Source organism: Phyllobates terribilis, unplaced genomic scaffold (genome assembly GCF_046119375.1).
Source record: "Phyllobates terribilis strain yellow unplaced genomic scaffold, ASM4611937v1 Scaffold_3__8_contigs__length_932513732, whole genome shotgun sequence".
Taxonomy (NCBI): Eukaryota; Metazoa; Chordata; class Amphibia; order Anura; family Dendrobatidae; genus Phyllobates; species Phyllobates terribilis.
The window spans coordinates 571,931,685-571,952,452 of record NW_027362763.1 but is presented as its reverse complement, the minus strand read 5'-3'; positions in this window follow the sequence as shown (position 1 = coordinate 571,952,452).

Genomic DNA, 20,768 nt, shown 5'->3' with positions numbered 1-20,768 from the left:
TGGGTCTTCCGGAAAAAAGCTTGAGTTTCCCATTGACTTTATTATACTCGGTACTTGAGTTGAGCACGTCTGAGAGTCCAACCTGCTGGATTCGAGTACCGAGCACTTAAGCATTTTAGTGCTTTATCATCACCCAAACACAGAGACATGTCCAACTTTGATCCTAGTCATGGATAAAACTTGTTAATGCAAGGTCTATGAGTTCTAAAAAAAGAAATACAGACAGCATTCGGATGCCATCATTGTGCTGTCCAATATTCGTTTATGTTTGATTGGAGAAACTTGAAAAAACACTGAGGCCTAACAGTGAAAATTATCTGTCTAAATAAAATGCTTATATATGCAATGAAAGTTTGAGCATACAATCCTTTCAGCAAGAACAGTTAAGGACTGAGACAATTTATGCACTATTGAAGCATATGTGATCCTTAGAGAACTCCCACTCTCTCGACAAATGGAAAAACAGCTGCAAGGTAAACAACAGGGACCGTATTGTAATAATTACTGATTTAGTGAGGGAGATTAGCACAAACATAAAACATCTCTGATCACCATATTGTGATGATAGATACTGTACTCTCCATGGATACCTGACATTCTTAGACAGCAGCTGGCTTATTCTTACTAGGCTATAGAGGCGAGAATTGGGGCTGTTAAATCAGCATTTTAATTAATATAACCATTCTGGTTAATGCCTCTTCAATGCAAACCATTTAACCTTCAGTTACTATAAATGTACTTACATTTATAGTAACAGTATATATACATACACCAAACAAAAGAACAATAGCTATTCTCATAGTTATAAAAACTGTTCAATAGGCATTTAGTTTGTACTATAAAAATTTGGTCACCAAGACTTAACTTTAGAGCACTTTGTGCCCGTTTCTTTATTCCATAAGTGCGTCTTTTTTGTGGAAATTTTAATGTTTTGCGCCTTTTTTGTTTGTCATCTTCCTATCTGCACTTTGTTGAAAGTTTATTTTACGTGTTCAACTGTTTTTTTTTTAGTTTGCCAAAGAAGACGGAGTTTAGGGTTTACAGATGTTTTCGGATGTCTGATCATTTGGGACTTTTCAAAAAGTCACAAAATATCTCTCAAATGTACTCTAATCTCCCTTTGAAGTAATTGTATGTATTCAAATTATTTTTGCGCATTTTTTGAGCCATTTTGCAAAACGTTTAACTTTTTGTTTAACTAGTTGCAAAAAAGGTTAAAAAAAATAAATAGCATTTTAAAAAAAATAGCATAGAATAGTCTTTAGAAAGATAGGAACACATAATAAGTGCTTTCAAAGACAGGCTTTGCACAAGCCCTAAGTTTTGCAGATCCCAGGGAACCCTGGCCTTCACTCTTTAACCCCTATGCAGGGATATGGACTAATGTAGCCTCCCAGGTTACATCCATGGAGTGGATGCTGGCTGGTGGAGCAAGCTGGCAGAGAATAGTGGTGACTAATGTTGAGCGAACATGCTCGACACTGCTCGGTACTCGCCCGAGCATCCCGCTACTCGAGATGTTCGGCGAGCACCGAGCATTTCCGGGTTACTCGGGTGGGAGCTCGGGTCTCCGCCCTGCATGTTTGGCGCTCTTTACAGAGCCAATGAACATGCAGGGATTGCCAGCCAGTCACTGTAATGCCGCAGCCATGTTGTTTGTGGGCATTACAGTGATTGGCTGGCCGCACAGCGTCACCTCCCAGACGATCAGCCCGTCATGATTGGTGTGTGTGGGTGTCTGTGCGCGTGTCTGCGAGTGTGTGCGGGGTGTCTGTGCGTGTGTCTGCGAGGTGTCTGTGCGATGTCTGCGGGTGTGTGCGATGTCTGCGGGTGTGTGCGGTGTCTGTGCGATGTGTGCGCGGTGTCTGTGCGATGTCTGCGGTGTCTGTGCGATGTCTGCGAGTGTGTGCGGTGCCTATGCGGTCTGCGGGTGTGTGCGATGTCTGTGAGTGTGTGCGGGGTGTCTGTGCGATGTCTGCGGGTGTGTGCGATGTCTGCAGGTGTGTACGGTGTCTGTGCGATGTGTGCGGGTGTGCGCGGTGTCTGTGCGATGTCTGCGGTGTCTGTGCGATGTCTGCGAGTGTGTGCGGTGTCTGTGCGATGTCTGCGAGTGTGTGCGGTGTCTGTGCGATGTCTGCGGGTGTGTGCGGTGTCTGTGCGATGTCTGCGAGTGTGTGCGGTGTCTGTGCGATGTCTGCGGGTGTGTGCGTGCAGGCAGACATAGGCCGATGTGACACTACTACTCCCATCGGCCTATGTCTGTCCCCAGTCCACTCGTGCCAGCAGGATCATCTCGATGGGAGCAGTAGCTCCCATCAGCCTGATCCTGCTATTTAAATTGCCCTACTGTGTCCCCAATAAATTTTAAATACATGTCATTGGTGGCCAGTGGTTGCCTACAATAAATTAGTTTATACATTACCTGTCCCCGCCGATTGCCACCTAAAATAAAGTAAAAAATAAAAAACTACACCTATACTCACCTAGACACCTAATTCCCCGAAGCCATCGATCTCCTGTAATAAAATATAAAATAATAAACCACAACCTTATCCTTACCCCTCCGTAGTAGTCCACGAGTGTCCCACGATGATCTCCAGTTTAGAGCAGCCACATAGAATGTGACCGCTCTGAACCGCTGCCGCCGCTAGAATGATGGGGCCGTAAAGCAGCCCCGTCATTGCATAAGCGGGTTCGCTGGAGTTCAGGCAGCGCTGCTCCGGTTAGCTCCTTTACGGCCCTGCTGTACCGTGAGAAATTCCCACGGTACAGCAGTGCCGTAAAGGAGGTGTCCGGAGCAGTGCTGCCTGAATGCACTCCGGTGACCTCAGTCAGGGGCTCCCGCTGCCGGGAGCGGACGTGTTCCCGGCAGTGTGAGCTTACAGCAGCCATGCACAGCTGTCACCATCTCCAGATGTGACAGCTGTGCATGGGAGATCAGCGCAGGAACGTGGAAAGGTAACTATTTTTTTTTAGTAAACTAAGAATTAAATAAAATTGTGTGCTTTATTTCAAATAAATTATTTTTTTCTGGGTGTAGTGTGTTTTTTCTTTTTAATACTTTGTAGGTTAGTAATGGGGGTGTCTTATAGATGCCCATCATTACTAACCTGGGCTTCATGGCAGCTGGTGCTGACATGAACCCCAACCCTATTAGCCCCTGCCACCGCACCAGGGCAGCGTGGAAGAGCGAGGCTAAGTGCCAGAGTTGCCGCATCCTATGGATGCGCCATTTCTGGGGTGGCTGACGGCTGGTGTTTCTAGCCTGGGAGGGGGCCAATATTCATGGCACCCTTCCTGGGCTATTAATATCAGCCCCCAGCTGTCTGCCTAGCCTTTGCTAGTTATTAAATTAGGGGGGACCCCACGTCATTTTTTTGAGGGGGTCCCCCATTTTAATAGCTAGTAAAGGCTAGGTATTCAGCTGGGGGCTGATATTAGTAGTCTGGGAAGCTCCGTGGGTATTACCCCCTTCCCAGGCTTCAAACATCTGCCCCAGCCGTCTGCTTAACCTCCGCTAGAGACTAAAATTAAGGGGAACCCCACGCCAATTTTTTTTTAAATAAATCCTTTATTTTAACACTAAATGACAAGTACAGTAATCAACACTGTCACTGTACTTCATATATATGTGACTGACATGTTTCTATCTATCTAATCTATGTATGATTCTCTATTCCTTCTATTCTAAATTGTCGGGTACAGATGCTGAATTGCCGGCCGGCTTTTTTAAAGAGACGGTGCATGAAAACACTATTATATTTTTAAATAAATCCTTTACACTAAATGACAAGTACAGTAAGCAACACTGTCACTGTACTTCATATATATGTGACTGACATGTTTCTATCTATCTAATCTATGTGTGAAGCTCTATTCTGTCTGTTATAAATTGTCGGGTACCGCAGCTGAATTGCCGGCCGGCTTTTTTAAAGAGACAGTGCATGAAAACACAATTATTTTTTTAAATAAATCCTTTACACTAAATGACAAGTACAGTAAGCAACACTGTCACTGTACTTCATATATATGTGACTGACATGTTTCTATCTATCTAATCTATGTGTGAAGCTCTATTCTTTCTGTTGTAAATTGTCGGGTACCGGTGTATGCCGCTGCTGAATTGCCGGCTTTTCGCGTAATACATTCTACATTATTCTTAGTTGTTTTACTTCATGTAGAATTAACCTACAAGGAAAGAAAGGGTTTATTTTCATTCCGATATTTGTGTCCCATTGACTTGCATTGGTTTCCGGTATCGGAATCGGCGATATCCGATACTTTTTGGGTATCGGTCCGATCCAGTCCGATACGATATTTCCTGATATCGGAAGGTATCACTCAACACTATCCTTAACATATTTCACAGGAAAAAAGTTTCAGTTTAGTTTCTGAACGTTTTATTGTGAGCCTGTAAAAGTGGCTTAATACCTCTGACCACGTTGTTGACAGCAGTGACCTGGGGGTCAGAAATGCTTCCTGGGGCGATCCCCATGCTGTCCCCATGTCATTTGAGCACTGTCACTATCGTTTTGGGCACTTGTTAGGCTTTTAAAAGACTGCCGGGGGAGCCGCCGCAAAAATGCTCGAGTCTCCCATAGACTAACATTGGGCTCGTTGCTCGGGTCGAGCACCCGAGTATCACGGCGAGCTCGGCCCGAGCTTCGAGCACCCGAGCATTTTAGTGCTCGCTCAACACTAGTGGTGACCACAGATCAGGGAAATAATCGTAAGACAGTCAGGTAGTCAGAATAATGAGCCAAGATAAGGAACTAATAACCAGAAAGTACAAGAGGCAGGAATTAAATTAAGCAGTAGATCATGATAGCTACAACTTATAACTGGCAAACACTTGCAGGCTGCAGGAGGTTTAAATGGAGTGTGGCCCTACCCAAGACCCAAATAAATGAGTTAATTAGGTTTTCATGCCAGAGATAAATTGTGCTTTTTTGATCAAAATAGTGTTAGCGAAGTACCCTATGTTATTGATATGCATTATTATTATTTTCTTACTATAGGGTATATGCTCATTTTGTTTATTTTTCTTGGGTTTTGTCCGTGAAATGGCCACAGTGTGAACCTTCTCCTACACATTGCACATACACCAACTTATGTTCCTGCTCATTTTCTTTTGTTTTGCTGCAGTTTCTGAAGCTAAGTACAAATGTGGTGCCCTGCTACGCATTGGTGCCACAGAACCCAGAAGGGTGCATGGATGGACGTCTCCACAAGAGGCCCACACACATTCACACACCTCCACCCTACCACTTCAGACCAGCAGAGGGAGGCCGTTAGGGATATATATAGGGAGGGTGGAGCCATGCAGCTCAGTTAGTTTAGTGTTCAGACAGAGAGGAACACAGCTCTGAGTTGAGCAGAGAGCGTGCAGATGCTCAGAGAGCAGTGAAGAGCAGCAAGCTGGCTGCAGTGCTTAGGCGAGCCAAGGCCTACAGCACGTGTGAAAGCCTAGTGAGGGCCTTGAGTGGGCCGAAGGCGAGAGGAGAAGGAAGAAGTAGCAAGGAGGCAGAGGAGCATATCAGGCTCACCCCGATATATATACTGGACACCGGGTCCGTGCTTACAGGGACTCCTTATACCCAGTAGGAACCACCGGAACCCCTGCAGGACTACAGGTCCCAGGTTCACCAAACGCTGATTACAGTACCAGGGCTAGGAGTCACGGAGGTCCCAGCGTCCAGGGAGAGTGATCTCCAAAGAGAAGGCCCTACCACCAGGTCAGCAGGTGCATCAGCCTTGGCGTCACGAACAGGATTCCGTGCCCGTTGCCACCGGGTACTGTGCACCTTAAGAGACTGTAATACTCACTGTGGTGAAGTTTTCCAGCCATTCCCGAGATTTCCCGCCATTGTCCGCCATCTTCCTGTCGCCGTGCGGGAAGAAGAGGGGCATAACCGCGGGAATCGGAGAGGCATAACCGCTGGAAGAGCGCGAAGGCCAGGACATGCCCCGCCCCTGATGTCGAACCAGGAAGCGGCAGGTCCTGGAAGGAGCCCGGAGGATGCTCTGACGTCAGATGCGAGCGACACAAGGTCCTGGAAGAAGACCGTCGCTGCACAGGCCGGAGCGGCAGCTCCACCAACAGGGGTCGTGACCCCGTTATTACCTATGGCCCTGCCATATATCCCGGGAGCGAAGTGGCTCCCCCAGTATAACGGCAAACCGGACACCCTGTCCGGATTCAAGAGAATATGCGGTGTGCTAGATATGTATTCTTTGACTGGCAAACAGAGAGCTGCTGTCGTGTTGGGACAATTGACTGGTGCCGCAGAGTGGGAAGTTGAAACCTGGCCAGCCGCTGACCAGGAATCGGTATCCATCATCTTTAAGAGACTGCAGACTGTGTTTGAAAACCCCACCAAGACGGATCTCCGGATGAGGTTCTACCACTGTGTCCAGAAAACTGAGGACAGTATCCTGGACTATGCCTGGCGCTTACAGGAAGCCCTGCGGGCCCTGAAACAGGTTAGTCCAGCCAGCATACAAGATGAAAATAAAATGCTGACGGAACAGTTCATCCGGTGGTTAAGGTCCCAGGAGGAGAGCAGAACTGTACGGTGGTGGGCCTTAGATCATCCAGATGCCACCTTTGACACCCTTAAGGACATGGCTATAAAGGGTCTGCAGCCCCTGGAAACAACAGATACTGCTGTCCAACGTTACCAGGGTGGGGCCACCCCAGTGCCTGCAGCACCCACTGCTCCTTCACTAATGGCAGAAACAAAGATGCAAACAGTGCCCCCTAGCGAGCTGGACAGCCTGCGCTCTGAAGTGCGTCAGATAAGTAAAACCCTGGCCACTGTCATGAGCTCCCTGCAGCTACAGGAGGAGCCCGAGCCGGAAGGAAGGATACTACTCGCCGACAGCCCTGAGGATGTCCCCTGGATGAGAAGAAGAAGGAGGACAACGCCACCCCGTAGGAGGACCAATGACCAATATCGCCCTCCAGGAGAGTTCATCTGCTACCGCTGCCAGAAGGCAGGCCACACAGTGCGGAACTGTCCTTTAAACTAGCAAACCCTGGGGCCGAGGGCCGACACCCAGGAGTAAATCAAGCCCATCAAACTGGTACCATCGGTTCATGGGAGGAAGACCTTTCCTGTCTATTGTGCTGGACGGCATTGCGACACCTGCCCTGCTGGACACTGGATCTCAGGTAACCATCATGCCAGATGTCCTCTACAAAAGGTTCTGGTCCATAGACGAACTTCACCCGCCATCTCCAAACCTTTCCGTGTATGCCTCCAATGGCCTTCCCCTTAACCTAGTTGGGGTTAAGGATGTGGCAGTAAAGGTGGGAAGAGTGGAACTGAAGGACCAGGGACTAATTGTAGTAGAGACTAATCCTGATGATACAGACTTGTATATGGTACTAGGCACAAATATTGTCGGTAACTGTTTGGGAGAAGTGTTGTTTTTGCTCCAACAAATGGCCGACACTGCCAAACCAGGGCAGAGGAGGGTGCTCCAGAAAGAGATCCGAGCCCTTATGTACCAGCAACAGGTAAAGCTAACAGGTGGTAAAATTGGTAATGTACGGGTGACAGACCCGATACCCATTGTGATCCCCCCGATGAGTGAGATGCTGATTTGGTGTAAAGCAGCAATAGGTCTCAAAGGACGGAGTTATCAGGCGGTAGTAGAGCCCCTTAGCTCGGAGCATAGACCTACAGTACAGACCAAAAGTTTGGAAGCACCTTCTCATTTAAAGATTTTTCTGTATTTTCTTGACTCTGAAAATTGGACATTCACATTGAAGGCATCAAAACTATGAATTAACACATGTGGAATTATATACTTAACAAAAAATTGTGAAACAACTGAAAATATGTCTTATATTCTAGGTTCTTCAAAGTAGCCACCTTTTGCTTTGATGACTGCTTTGCACACTCTTGGCATTCTCTTGATGAGCTTCAAGAGGTAGTCACCGGAAGTGGTCTTCCAACAATCTTGAAGGAGTTCCCAGAGATGCTTAGCACTTGTTGGCCCTTTTGCCTTCACTCTGCGCTCCAGCTCACCCCAAACCATCTCGATTGGGTTCAGGTCTGATGACTGTGGAGGCCAGGTCATCTGGCATAGCACCCCATCACTCTCCTTCTTGGTCAAATAGCCCTTACACAGCCTGGAGGTGTGTTTGGGGTCATTGTCCTGTTGAAAAATAAATGATGGTCCAACTAAATGCAAACCGGATGGAATAGCATGCCGCTGCAAGATGCTGTGGTAGCCATGCTGGTTCAGTATGTCTTCAATTTTGAATAAATCCCCAACAGTGTCACCAGCAAAGCACCGCCACACCATCACACCTCCTCCTCCATGCTTCACGGTGGGAACCAGGCATGTACAGTCCATCCGTTCACCTTTTCTCCGTCGCACAAAGACACGGTGGTTGGAACCAAAGATCTCAAATTTGGACTCATCAGTCCAAAGCACAGATTTCCACTGGTCTAATGTCCATTCCTTGTGTTCTTTAGCCCAAATAAGTCTCTTCTGCTTGTTGCCTGTCCTTAGCAGTGGTTTCCTAGCAGCTATTTTACCATGAAGGCCTGCTGCACAAAGTCTCCTCTTAACAGTTGTTGAAGAGATGTGTCTGCTGGCTCTGTGTGGCATTGACCTGGTCTCTAATCTGAGCTGCTGTTAACCTGCGATTTCTGAGGCTGGTGACTCGGATAAACTTATCCTCAGAAGCAGAGGTGACTCTTGGTCTTCCTTTCCTGGTGTGGTTCCCATGTGAGCCAGTTTCTTTGTAGCGCTTGATGGTTTTTGCAACTGCACTTGGGGACACTTTTAAAGTTTTCCCAATTTTTCAGACTGACTGACCTTCATTTCTTAAAGTAATGATGGCCACTCATTTTTCTTTACTTAGCTGCTTTTTTCTTGCCATAATACAAATTCTAACAGTCTATTCAGTAGGACTATCAGCTGTGTATCCACCAGACTTCTGCACAACACAACTGATAGTCCCAACCCCATTTATAAGGCAAGAAATCCCACTTATTAAACCTGACAGGGCACACCTGTGAAGTGAAAACCATTTCCGGTGACTACCTCTTGAAGCTCATCAAGAGAATGCCAAGAGTGTGCAAAGCAGTCATCAAAGCAAAAGGTGGCTACTTTGAAGAACCTAGAATATAAGACATATTTTCAGTTCTTTCACACTTTTTTGTTAACTATATAATTCCACATGTGTTAATTCATAGTTTTGATACCTTCAGTGTGAATGTGCAATTTTCATAGTCATGAAAATACAGAAAAATCTTTAAATGAGAAGGTGTGTCCAAACTTTTGGTCTGTACTGTACACTCTTGACTTACAGAGGGGTAGTGGATGTACACAATGGGAGTCGGACACTGAAGAAGAAGTGGATGACCTGGAGGAGATTGAGCTACCTGCCTTCCGTAGAAATGGGATGGTCCACGAGCAACGCACCTGCAGGTGGTATCGTGGTAAGACATTAAACCCTTTGCCTCACCACAGTTGGAAAGAGACCCAGGACAGCGACCCGGTTGTCAGCCGTATCAAAGAACTGATAACCCAGGAAGGTTCCTCCCTGGAGAAGGACGCTTCTCGACAAGCCAAGCAACTGTGGAATGAGAGAAGCCGGCTGTTCATCTATAGAGAGAAGCTGTGCCGAAGGTATGTCAACCCAAGGACCCATGAGATGGTATGGCAGATCGTAGTGCCCAGGACGGACATCCAGATGGTGTTAGAGGCCTACCACGATCAAGCAGGGCATTTTGGCTGGAAGAAGCTAGAAACCCAGCTAAAAGGTCGATTTTATTGGGTTGGAATGCGCAGTTCCATAGAGAGATGGTGCCGGGATTGTGGACCCTGTAGCCTCAGAAGAAAAGACTACAGCAGCCAGATGGCACCCCTGCAACCCATCAAGACAACTCGACCCTTGGAGATCGTGGCCCTGGATCATGTCAAGCTGTCACACAGCAGGTCAGGATATTCCTATGCCCTCACCATGGTGGATCACTACTCCCGGTTCCTGGTGGTCGCCCCCATCAAGGATTTGACGGCAGAAACTGCGGCGAAGACGTTTCAGGCGTATTTCTGCAGGCCCCATGGATACCGGGAGCAGGTGCTGACAGATCAAGGCACTGCCTTCGAAGCCGAATTGTTCAAGGAGTTTTGCCATCTGTATGGGTGTAAGAAGATCCGGACTACACCATACCACCCCCAAACCAATGGGTTATGTGAATAGATGAATAACATCATCATCGACCTGTTGAAGACCTTAAAGCTAGAAGAAAGAAACCAGTGGCCAGACAAGCTACCTGACCTCGTAGATCTGTACAACCACATACCTGTGAGTTCCACCAATTGTACTCCAGCATATCTCATGCGAGCAAGACCCGGAAAGTTGCCCATGGACCTGGAGCTTGGTGTACTAGAACCCGAAGCAGATATATCCACTGAAGACTGGGACACGACGCGACAGGAACAGTACAGGAGAGTACAAGCCTGTGTCAAAGACAGTCTGAATAGGGTAAGAGACAAGCAGGAAGCACAGTACAACAAGAGTGTACCAGCAGAACCCTTGACACCTGGAGAAGTTGTGCTAAAGAGAAAAGGAAGAAACCACAAACTTGATGACCAGTGGGAGAGGGAACCCTACACTGTGTTAAATTCAAGATTTGATAACAGGAAGACCTGTTTAATTACCAAGGACGGAGGAAGAACGACTGCAATGGTATCTAGAGACCATCTGAAGTTGTGTCCAGGAACGCTAAAGCCCCAGGAAGAAGTGCCTCTCATCGTACCGGAGGAGCCTAAGGAAGCAGTAATACATACTGAATTAGGAGATTTCCCGTCAGATTGGCCCCAACTAGGAGGAGCAGTGATAATACCTGTGCTACACTTCTACCAACAGCCAGAAGACAAGTAACCTGTAGGATCCCCGGTTGGAGCAGAGCAAGAAAGCCCAGCCAATGGTACACTTGCCAGTCCCATCAAGAGGTTAAGGCAGTCTTGCAGTCCCTCCACACCTAGAGCTGACAAAATGCGATGTAGTACAAACACCAGTACCACACGCATCCTAGTACTATGTAGGTCAACACGTAGCATGCAGGGTCAGACCCGTGTCAGATACAGAGAGTAGGAAGAGAAACTCTGAAAGTATAAATAGTTGCCCCTTGGGGTATGATTATTCTTGTGTAATTTTCATGTATGTATTTATTGACTTATTTTTGCCTTACAATGGACAATTTAGGTGACATGAACACTTTTCTTGTTGCATTTCATTACCCGTAAGGGTATATATAAAGGATTCTGTGGCTGAGTACTGTGTGGAGCCCAAAAACTGTTTGCTTGTACATATTGCACTCCCTGGAGTGCCCCTTTTAGGTAACCACGTGGCGGAAGATGTGGTCCAACTCTGGATCACCTATGCCCTGCAGCCATGCCCAGGGCCTACGTGGAGGGTTTACGGACAGGTCCCTCAAGCTACCATGTACTTTGCAGTGAAATGGACACCCTGTTAGGGAACTCACTGACAATTGCTCAAAAACTTTAACTATTGTACATATATTGATTATTTATTATTAGTGTTGAGCGAGCATGCTCGACACTGCTCGGTACTCGCCCGAGCATCACGCTACTCGGGATGTTCAGCGAGCACAGAGCATTTCCGGTTTACTCGGGAGGGAGCTCGGGTCTCCGCCCTGCATGTTTGGCGCTCAGCCATGTTGTTTGTGGGCATTACAGTGATTGGCTGGCCGCACAGCGTCACCTCGAGTATTTAAAACCGGGCGCCGCCATCTTGGACATTGTCGCTCCGGATCAGACAGTGTAGGGACAGCGCTGCTGATTTAGGGAGAGATATATCCTGCGAAATAGTTAGTGTAGGGTCTGTAAAGGCTGCCAGATCAAACAAACAGTCCTTCTCAGGACTAATATCCATCCCAGATATCAGGCAGGAAGGCAGGCAGGCTGTATAGGAGACGCAGTGGTTATACCAGCAAACGCTGCATTACAGTCCTGTGTGCTCCTGTTGCTGAAATTGCTGGACTTAGCTCCAGGTCTCGGGGGCCAGGAAAAATCCTTTTTTTTCATCTAAATCCTCTTTTTTTTTTTCCTCCTTCACACTGTACAAATACCCGTCTTATTAACCTTTTGGTGTCCCCCCCACCCCACCCCCAAAAAAAAAGTGTGTCTCTGATTTTTCAGACACAAATATATCTGTTGAAAATAGTCTGGTGTAGGTCAGAGAAATAGAAGTGTGGTTTTGCAGTTCCACGGTTCAAACCTCTGTATTATCCACTTTTGGGCCATTTGTATCTAAAAAAAACAGTTTGAGTGTGTCGCTCACTGTTCAGTCGCAAATATATATATCTAAAAAAGTCTGGTATACACCAGTAAATTATAACTGTGGTTTTGCTGTTCCACGGTAAAAAATCTCTATTATCCTGCTTTGGGCATTTTTTGCGGTAAAAAAAAAATAATAGTGTCTCCTGATTGTTCAGACACAAATATATCTGTTGAAAATGGTCTGGTGTAGGCCTGAGAAATACAAGTGTGGTTTTGCAGTTCCACGGTAAAAAATTTCTATTATCCTGCTTTTCGCAATTTTTGCCGTAAAAAATAAATAATAGTGTCTCCTGATTGTTCAGACACAAATATATCTGTTGAAAATAGTCTGGTGTAGGCCCAAGAAATACAAGTGTGGTTTTGCAGTTCCACGGGTCAAATCTTTGTATTATCCACTTTTGGGCCATTTGTATCTAAAAAAAAAAAACAGTTTGAGTGTGTCGCTCACTGTTCAGCCGCAAATATATATATTTAAAAAAGTCTGGTATACACCAGTCAATTATAACTGTGGTTTTGCTGTTCCACGGTAAGAAATCTCTATTATTCAGCTTTTGGTATTTTTTCCGTAAAGAAAAACAGTAATAGTTTCTCCTTGATTGTTCAGATTCTTTAAAAGAGTCGGGTGTAGGCCAGAGAAATAGAACTGTGGTTTTCCTCTTCCACGGTTCTAATCTACTTTCTATTACCCTTTTTCCATTGATAGTGCGAGTGTAAGCTATTTTACTTCCTTTACAATGGGCAAGGCGCGTGGCAAGGGACGTGGAAGTGGACGTTCTGGTGATGGTGCGTGCAGAGGACGGGGCCGTGGCCAAGGTGAAAATGTGCCACAACCAACAGCCACATCTTCTCGCTCCCACTTCTTGACCGAATTACTAGGGAAGCACAGAACAACACCAGTATTGCGAACTGATCAGTGTGAACAGGTTATTAATTGGATAGCAGATAATACTTCCAGTTACCTGGGCACCACCACCTATGGCCTGTCTTCCACACGGTCGACTCTTAGTAGCCGTGAGTCTCGACCGCATACTCCTCCTCACCCTGATGCTCCTTCCTCCCACCATGCCGAGTGTCGTCAGACAGCAACTGATCCCACACTTGGACACTCTGAAGAGCTGTTCACTGGTCCATTTCCAGATTTGTGCCCCTCGCCTGCTACGCTTGAAGTGGTGGAAGAGGAGATCCCATGTAGCGATGCCCAAATATTTGAACAGCCACGGCCACAGGAAGTCGACGCTGGTAATTTGTCACAAGAGGTGGATGATGACGAGACACAATTGCCAGGAAGTGAGGAGGAGGATCGTGGTGCGCAAGTGGAAGAGGAGGAGGTGGTGGATGATCTAGTAACTGACCCAACGTGGCAGGAGGACATGCAGAGTGAGGCCAGCAGCAGACAGGGGGAGGGAGGCAGAGTACCCCAACAGGCAAGAAGAAGCAGTGTGGTGGCCGCAGACAGAAGGTGGGCAACCGTTGCCCGTAACACCAACACGAGGGACGTTGCCAGTACAACCGATAGGTCTAACAGAGTCTGGAATTTTTTTAAAGACTCTGCTGATAACCCCAAAAAGGCCATTTGTACCACCTGCCATGCCAGCATCAGCAGGGGTGACAAAACTACCAGCCTGACCACCACCAGCATGATCAGGCACATGGCAGCAAAGCACCCGACTTTGTGGGGCGAACCCCAGGGTCCACGACCAGTGTCAGCGGGTGTCACCACTGCTTCTTCTGCTGTTGTGCGTGCAATAGAACCCCCTGTTGTGAGTGCAAGGCAATCCCCTGTCCATACTGCATACAAAGATGCCCCCTCCTCTCAGTCTTCACTTGTTATGGCAGTTTCTCAAGAAACATCATCAACATCCACGTCCACGTCCCACCGCAGCATTCAATTGTCCATATCCCAGACCTTTGAACGAAAGCGGAAATTCGCAGCTAACGCCCCACAGGTCACAGTCCTAAATTCGCACATTTCATGACTGCTTGCGTTGGAAATGCAGCCTTTTAGGCTGGTGGAGACGGAATCCTTCCGCAACCTTATGGCGGTGGCCGTCCCTCGGTACTCGGTCCCCAGCCGACACTATTTTGCCCGGTGTGCCATCCCGCACTACACAAGCACGTGTCCGAAAACATCTGCCGTGCCCTCAACAACGCAGTTACTGGGAGAGTCCACCTGACAACGGACACGTGGACAAGTGCTTGTGGCCAAGGACGGTACATCTCCTTGATGGCACACTGGGTAAACATAGTGGAAGCCGGGACCCAGTCGGACCTTGGGACGGAACACATCCTCCCCACACGAGGATTGCGGGCCCTATGTCAGTCAGAGTTGCCCCCACAGTGTACAGCTCCTGCGCATCATCCTCCTCCTCCTCATGTTCAGCCTCCATCTCAGATAACACCACATCAGTTACAAGCTGGAAGCACTGCAGTACTGCCTCCGCCAAGCGGCAACAGGCTGTGCTGAAACTCCTAAGCTTAGGTGAGAAACCTCACACTGCTTGTGAGTTGAGGACAGCTGTGAAAGAGCAGGCAGATCTGTGGCTGAGACCGCTGAACCTACATCCAGGCATGGTCTTGTGTGACAATGGCCGTAACCTGGTGGCAGCTCTGAGGAAAGGCGAGATCACACACGTACCATGCCTGGCTCATGTGCTTAACCTCGTGGTTCAGCGGTTTCTTAAATCGTACCCCGAGTTGCCAGATCTGCTCGTCAAAGTAGGCCACCTGTCAGCTCATTTTCCCAAGTCGGCTACAGCTTCTGCCGCCCTTGCTGTGTTACAGCAGCATTTGCAGCTTCCGTCACACCGACTGGTGTGTGATGTCCCCACACGTTGGAACTCTACCCTCCACATGTTGCAAAGGATTTGTGAGCAGAAGAGAGCAGTTGTGGAGTACCAGCTGCAACAAGGCCGTCGATATTCAGGTCAGACTCCACACATAAGACCTCAGGAATGGACCTGGATGTCTGACATATGTACCATCTTGACAAACTTTGTGGAGTCCACCCAGATGGTGAGTGGCGATGACGCTATCATTACCGTCAGCATTCCACTTGTCTGTCTTTTGCAACGCTCTCTGCAGAGAATTAAAGAGGAGGCATTGCAGCCAGAGTATGATGAGATGAATCAAGAAGCCGTAGCGGTCGATTACTCACAGCCCAGCTTCATCTCATCCCAACGTGCATTGGGGGACAATGAGGGAGAGGAGAAGGAGGAAGAACAGGAGCTTGTATCATGCGCTGTAGACGGTAGTACCTGTACAACTGTCATACCGTCGGTTCAGCGTGGGTGGCCTGAGGACAGGGGGGAGGAGGAGGAGAGCATGGTCAGTCGTCATCTTGGTGAGGACACGGAAGTCTTGCCCGTTACCAGTCTGGCATGCATGGCTGACTTTATGTTACACTGCCTTAACCGTGACCCTCGCGTTGTCAAAATGTTGGGTGACAGTCATTACTGGTTGGTGACACTTTTAGACCCCCGCTAAAAGGAGAACTTTCACTCTATTATTCCTGAGGTGGAGAGTTCTACAAAAATGGGGCAGTACCAGAAGGCCCTTACTGCAGAACTGTTAAAAAAGTTCCCATCTGAACACGCTAGCGGCAGAGGTCACAGTTCGTTGACCAACCAAGGCGTACAAGCGAGAGAGAGGCAACTCCAATCCAGCAAAGCAGGGGAACACTGTCAATGTGCTGGGTCAGTTTTCTGAAACCCGCCCAGCTTACAGGACCTGAAGCGCGGGGTACTCTCACAAGGAGTGGAAAGTTTCAAAAGATGGTGAGGGAGTACCTTGCCGACCGTACCAGCGTCCTCCGTGATTCCTCTGTGCCTTTTAATTATTGGGTATCCAAGCTGGACACTTGGAATGAACTTGCTCTGTAGCCTTGGAGGTCCTGCCCTGCCACTAGCGTTTTATCAGAAGGGGTTTTTAGTGCCGCTGGTGGAATTATAACTGATAAGCGCACTCGCCTGTCAATTGACAATGCTGACAAGCTGACCCTTATCAAAATGAAGCAAAACCTACAAAAGACAAAAATATATCTCATACCCTACCATCATTATATATAAATGTAAAGCAAAGTTGCATAATAAATATAGGGTACTTAGTGAACTATTTTTGATCAAAAAAAGTATACAAGCCATCCCACCAGCGGCAAGGTGACCCTAAATTGGGACGGTACCTATACTGTCTATATTAAAAACCTTACTGTATATCAAAGTTGAAGTAATGCATATAAAAGGGTAGACAAATAGGACCGGGTCCCAACTCCAGACCACCTAGGCCCGTGGTAAGCTACATATATACTAATCAGCTCAACAAAGGGGATGCCACACCCTTAAATTGCACAGAATGCAAACAAGACAAAAAACCAAGCAATGTGAACTGAGGTCTAAGATGGTAGACATGCAAGAAATAGAAGCATGTTCACACTAGCAAAAAGAAGCAAAATCTACAAAAGACAAAAATATATCTCATACCCTACCATCATTATATATAAATGTAAAGCAAAGTTGCATAATAAATATAGGGTACTTAGTGAACTATTTTTGATCAAAAAAAGTATACAAGCCGTCCCACCAGCGGCAAGGTGACCCTAAATTGGGACGGTACCTATACTGTCTATATTAAAAACCTTACTGTATATCAAAGTTGAAGTAATGCATATAAAAGGGTAGACAAATAGGACCGGGTCCCAACTCCAGACCACCTAGGCCCGTGGTAAGCTACATATATACTAATCAGCTCAACAAAGGGGATGCCACACCCTTAAATTGCACAGAATGCAAACAAGACAAAAAACCAAGCAATGTGAACTGAGGTCTAAGATGGGCTGGATTGCAGAGTAACATAAAGTCAAATCCACTGTGTTATTTCGGGAGGTGTATTCACATGCACCGCTTCACACCCACACATGGGTATACGCTTCCTCATTTCGGCTGTTTTATGTTCTTCTCCTTATCCTCCACCACCACTATACCACCAGGGTGACCGTGGTCCATGTTGCCATTAATGAAAGTTCCTCCGTCCTTATTTTTGTCAGCTTTTGCTTGGAAGGCATAAGCAAAGACTGTGGGAGACCCACTCCCCAAATAATGGGAATAATATTTTTAAGATGCTGTACTGTATGGCTCTTGTAAGGGGCACTGCAAGTTCCCCCGTCCTAATTTTTGGCACCTTTTGCTTGGAAGGCATAAGCAAATACTATGGGAGACCCACTCCCCAATCATGGGAATAATGTTTGTAATATGCTGTACTGCATGGCTCTTGTAAGGGGCATTGCAAGTTCCTCCATCCTGTAAGGGGCATTAAAAGCGTCTTGTTAAGCTACTGCGACCTCCACCACTTTTCCGAGGGGCATTAAAAGCGTCTTGTTAAGCTACTGGGACCTCCACGCCTCTTCCGAGGTGCATTAAAAGCATCTTGTTAAGCTACTGTGACCTCTATGTCTCTTCTGATGGGCATTAAAAGCATCTTGTTAAGCTACTGGGACCTCCACGGCTCTTCTGAGGGGCATTAAAAGCATCTTATTAAGCTACTGGGACCTCCACCACTTTTCCGAGGGGCATTAAAAGCATCTTGTTAAGCTACTGGGACCTCCACGTCTCTTCTGAGGGGCATTAAAGGCGTCTTGTTAAGCTACTGGGACCTTCATCACTTTTCCGAGGTGCATTAAAAGTGTCTTGTTAAGCTACTGGGACCTCCACGTCTCTTCTGAGGGGCATTAAAAGCGTCTTGTTAAGCTACTGGGACCACCACCACTTTACTGAGGGGCAGTAAAAGCGTCTTGTTAAGCTACTGGGACCTCCACGTCTCTTCTGAGGGGCATTAAAATTGTCTTGTTAAGCTACTGAGACCTCCACGTCTCTTCTGAGGGACATTAAAAGCGTCTTGTTAAGCTACTGGGACCTCCACAACTTTTCCGAGGGGCATTAAAAGCATCTTGTTAAGCTACTGGGACCTCCACGTCTCTTCTGAGGAGCATTAAAGGCGTCTTGTTAAGCTACTGGGACCTTCACCACTCTTCCGGGGTGCATTAAAAGTGTCTTGTTAAGCTACTGGGACCTCCACGTCTATTCTGAGGGGCATTAAAAACATCTTGTTAAGCTACTGGGACCTCCACCACTTAACCGAGGGGCAGTAAAAGCGTCTTGTTAAGCTACTGGGACCTCCACGTCTCTTCTGAGGGGCATTAAAATCGTCTTGTTAAGCTACTGAGACCTCCACGTCTCTTCCGAGGGACAATAAAAGCATCTTGTTAAGCTACAGAGACCTCCACGTCTCTTCTGAGGGGCATTAAAAGCGTCTTGTTAAGCTACTGGGACCTCCACGTCTCTTCTTAGGGGCATTAAAAGCGTCTTGTTAAGCTACTGGGACCTCCACCACTTTTCCGAGGGGCATTAAAAGCATCTTGTTAAGCTACTGGGACCTCCACATCTCTTCTGAGGGGCATTAAAGGCGTCTTGTTAAGCTACTGGGACCTCCACCACTTTTTCGAGGTGCATTAAAAGTGTCTTGTTAAGCTACTGGGACCACCACGTCTCTTCTGAGGGGCATTAAAAGCGTCTTGTTAAGCTACTGGGACCTCCACGTCTCTTCTGAGGAGCATTAAAATCATCTTGTTAAGCTACTGAGACCTCCACGTCTCTTCTGAGGGACATTAAAAGCGTCTTGTTAAGCTACTGGGACCTCCACAACTTTTCCGAGGGACATTAAAAGCGTCTTGTTAAGCTACTGGGACCTCCACGTCTCTTCTGAGGGGCATTAAAAGAGTCTTGTTAAGCTACTGGGACCTCCTCGTCTCTTCTTAGGGGCATTAAAAGCGTCTTGTTAAGCTACTGGGACCTCCACGTCTCTTCTGAGGGGCATTAAAAGCGTCTTGTTAAGCTACTGGGACCTCCACCACTTTCCCAAGGGGCATTAAAAGCGTCTTGTTAAGCTACTGGGACCTCCATGTCTCTTCTGAGGGGCATTAAAAGCATCTTGCTAAGCTACTGGGACCTCCACGTCTCTTCTGAGGGGCATTAAAAGCATCTTGTTAAGCTACTGGGACCTCCACCACTCTTCCGAGTGGCATTAAAAGCGTCTTGTTAAGCTACTGGGACCTCCACGTCTCTTCTGAGGGGCATTAAAACCGTCTTGTTAAACGACTCTGAACTCCACAGCTCTTCCAAGGGGCATTGAAATGTTGTTTTTAATTAACTCTAACCTCCACGACTCTTCGAACGGGCATTGCATTTCCTCTTAATTTTTGGCAGCTTTTTCTTGGAAGGCATAAGCCAAAACTATGGGAGACCCACTCCCCAATAATGGGAATAATGTTTGTAAAATGCAGTACTGCATGGCTCTTGTAAGGGGCATTGCAAGTTCCTCCGTCCTAATTTTTGGCAGCTTTTGCTTGGAAGGCATAAGCAAAGACTATGGGAGACACACTCCCCAATAATGGGAATAATGTTTGTAATATGCTGTACTGTATGGCTCTTGTAAGGGGCATTAAAACCGTCTTGTTAAGCTACTGCGACCTCCACCACTTTTCTAAGGGGCATTAAAACCATCTTGTTAAGCTACTTTGACCTTCACGTCTCTTCCAAGGGGCATTCAAACCGTCTTGTTAAGCTACTGGGACCTCCACGTCTTTTCTGAGGGGCATTAAAACTGTCTTGTTAAGCTACTGTGACCTCCACGTCTCTTCAAAGGGGCATTAAAAGCGTCTTTTTTAAGCCACTCTGAACTCCACAGCTCTTCCAAGGGGCATTGAAATGTTGTTTTTAATTACCTCTAACCTCCACGACTCTTCCAACGGGCATTGCATTTCCTCCTAATTTTAGTCAGCTTTTGCTTTTCAATGAAAAGGCGAAAACTAAGGGAGACCCACTCCCCAATAATGGGTAGAAGGTTTTTAGTGCGCTGTAATCCACGTCTGTTTCAAGGGGCATTGCAGTTCCTCATAATTTTTGGAAAGCCTTCCATTCACTGCTTAGGCCAACAGTGTACAGGAGACCCAGTTGCTATAAATGGAAATAACGGTTTAGTTAAGGCCCTCTGACCTCCATGTCATTTCCAAGGGGCATTGGAGTCCCTCAAAATTTTTGGTAGGCATTGCACTCACTGTATGCCCTATAACTGTGTAGCCGAACCGCTCATTTTGTTACAGAAACATATCCTACAAGACATATGTGGTTGACTTGCCTGATATTGATGTGAATGGTCCCTGTTCCTCCTGCTCTTTCTCCTTTGCCACTACCTCATCCATCATTTATCACCTGAAGCTTTGTTTTAACGGGAGTCATAGAACTGGGATAGTAGCAGGAAAACATCCAGCAATCTTCGGAGGAGGTAGGATATGCGCCGAAACGCTGACCACCTCAGGCCTAGCCGCTACTACATACATCCGCTTGCATTCCGAGAAAACAAAGCAGATGCTAACTTCTATCATCATCATC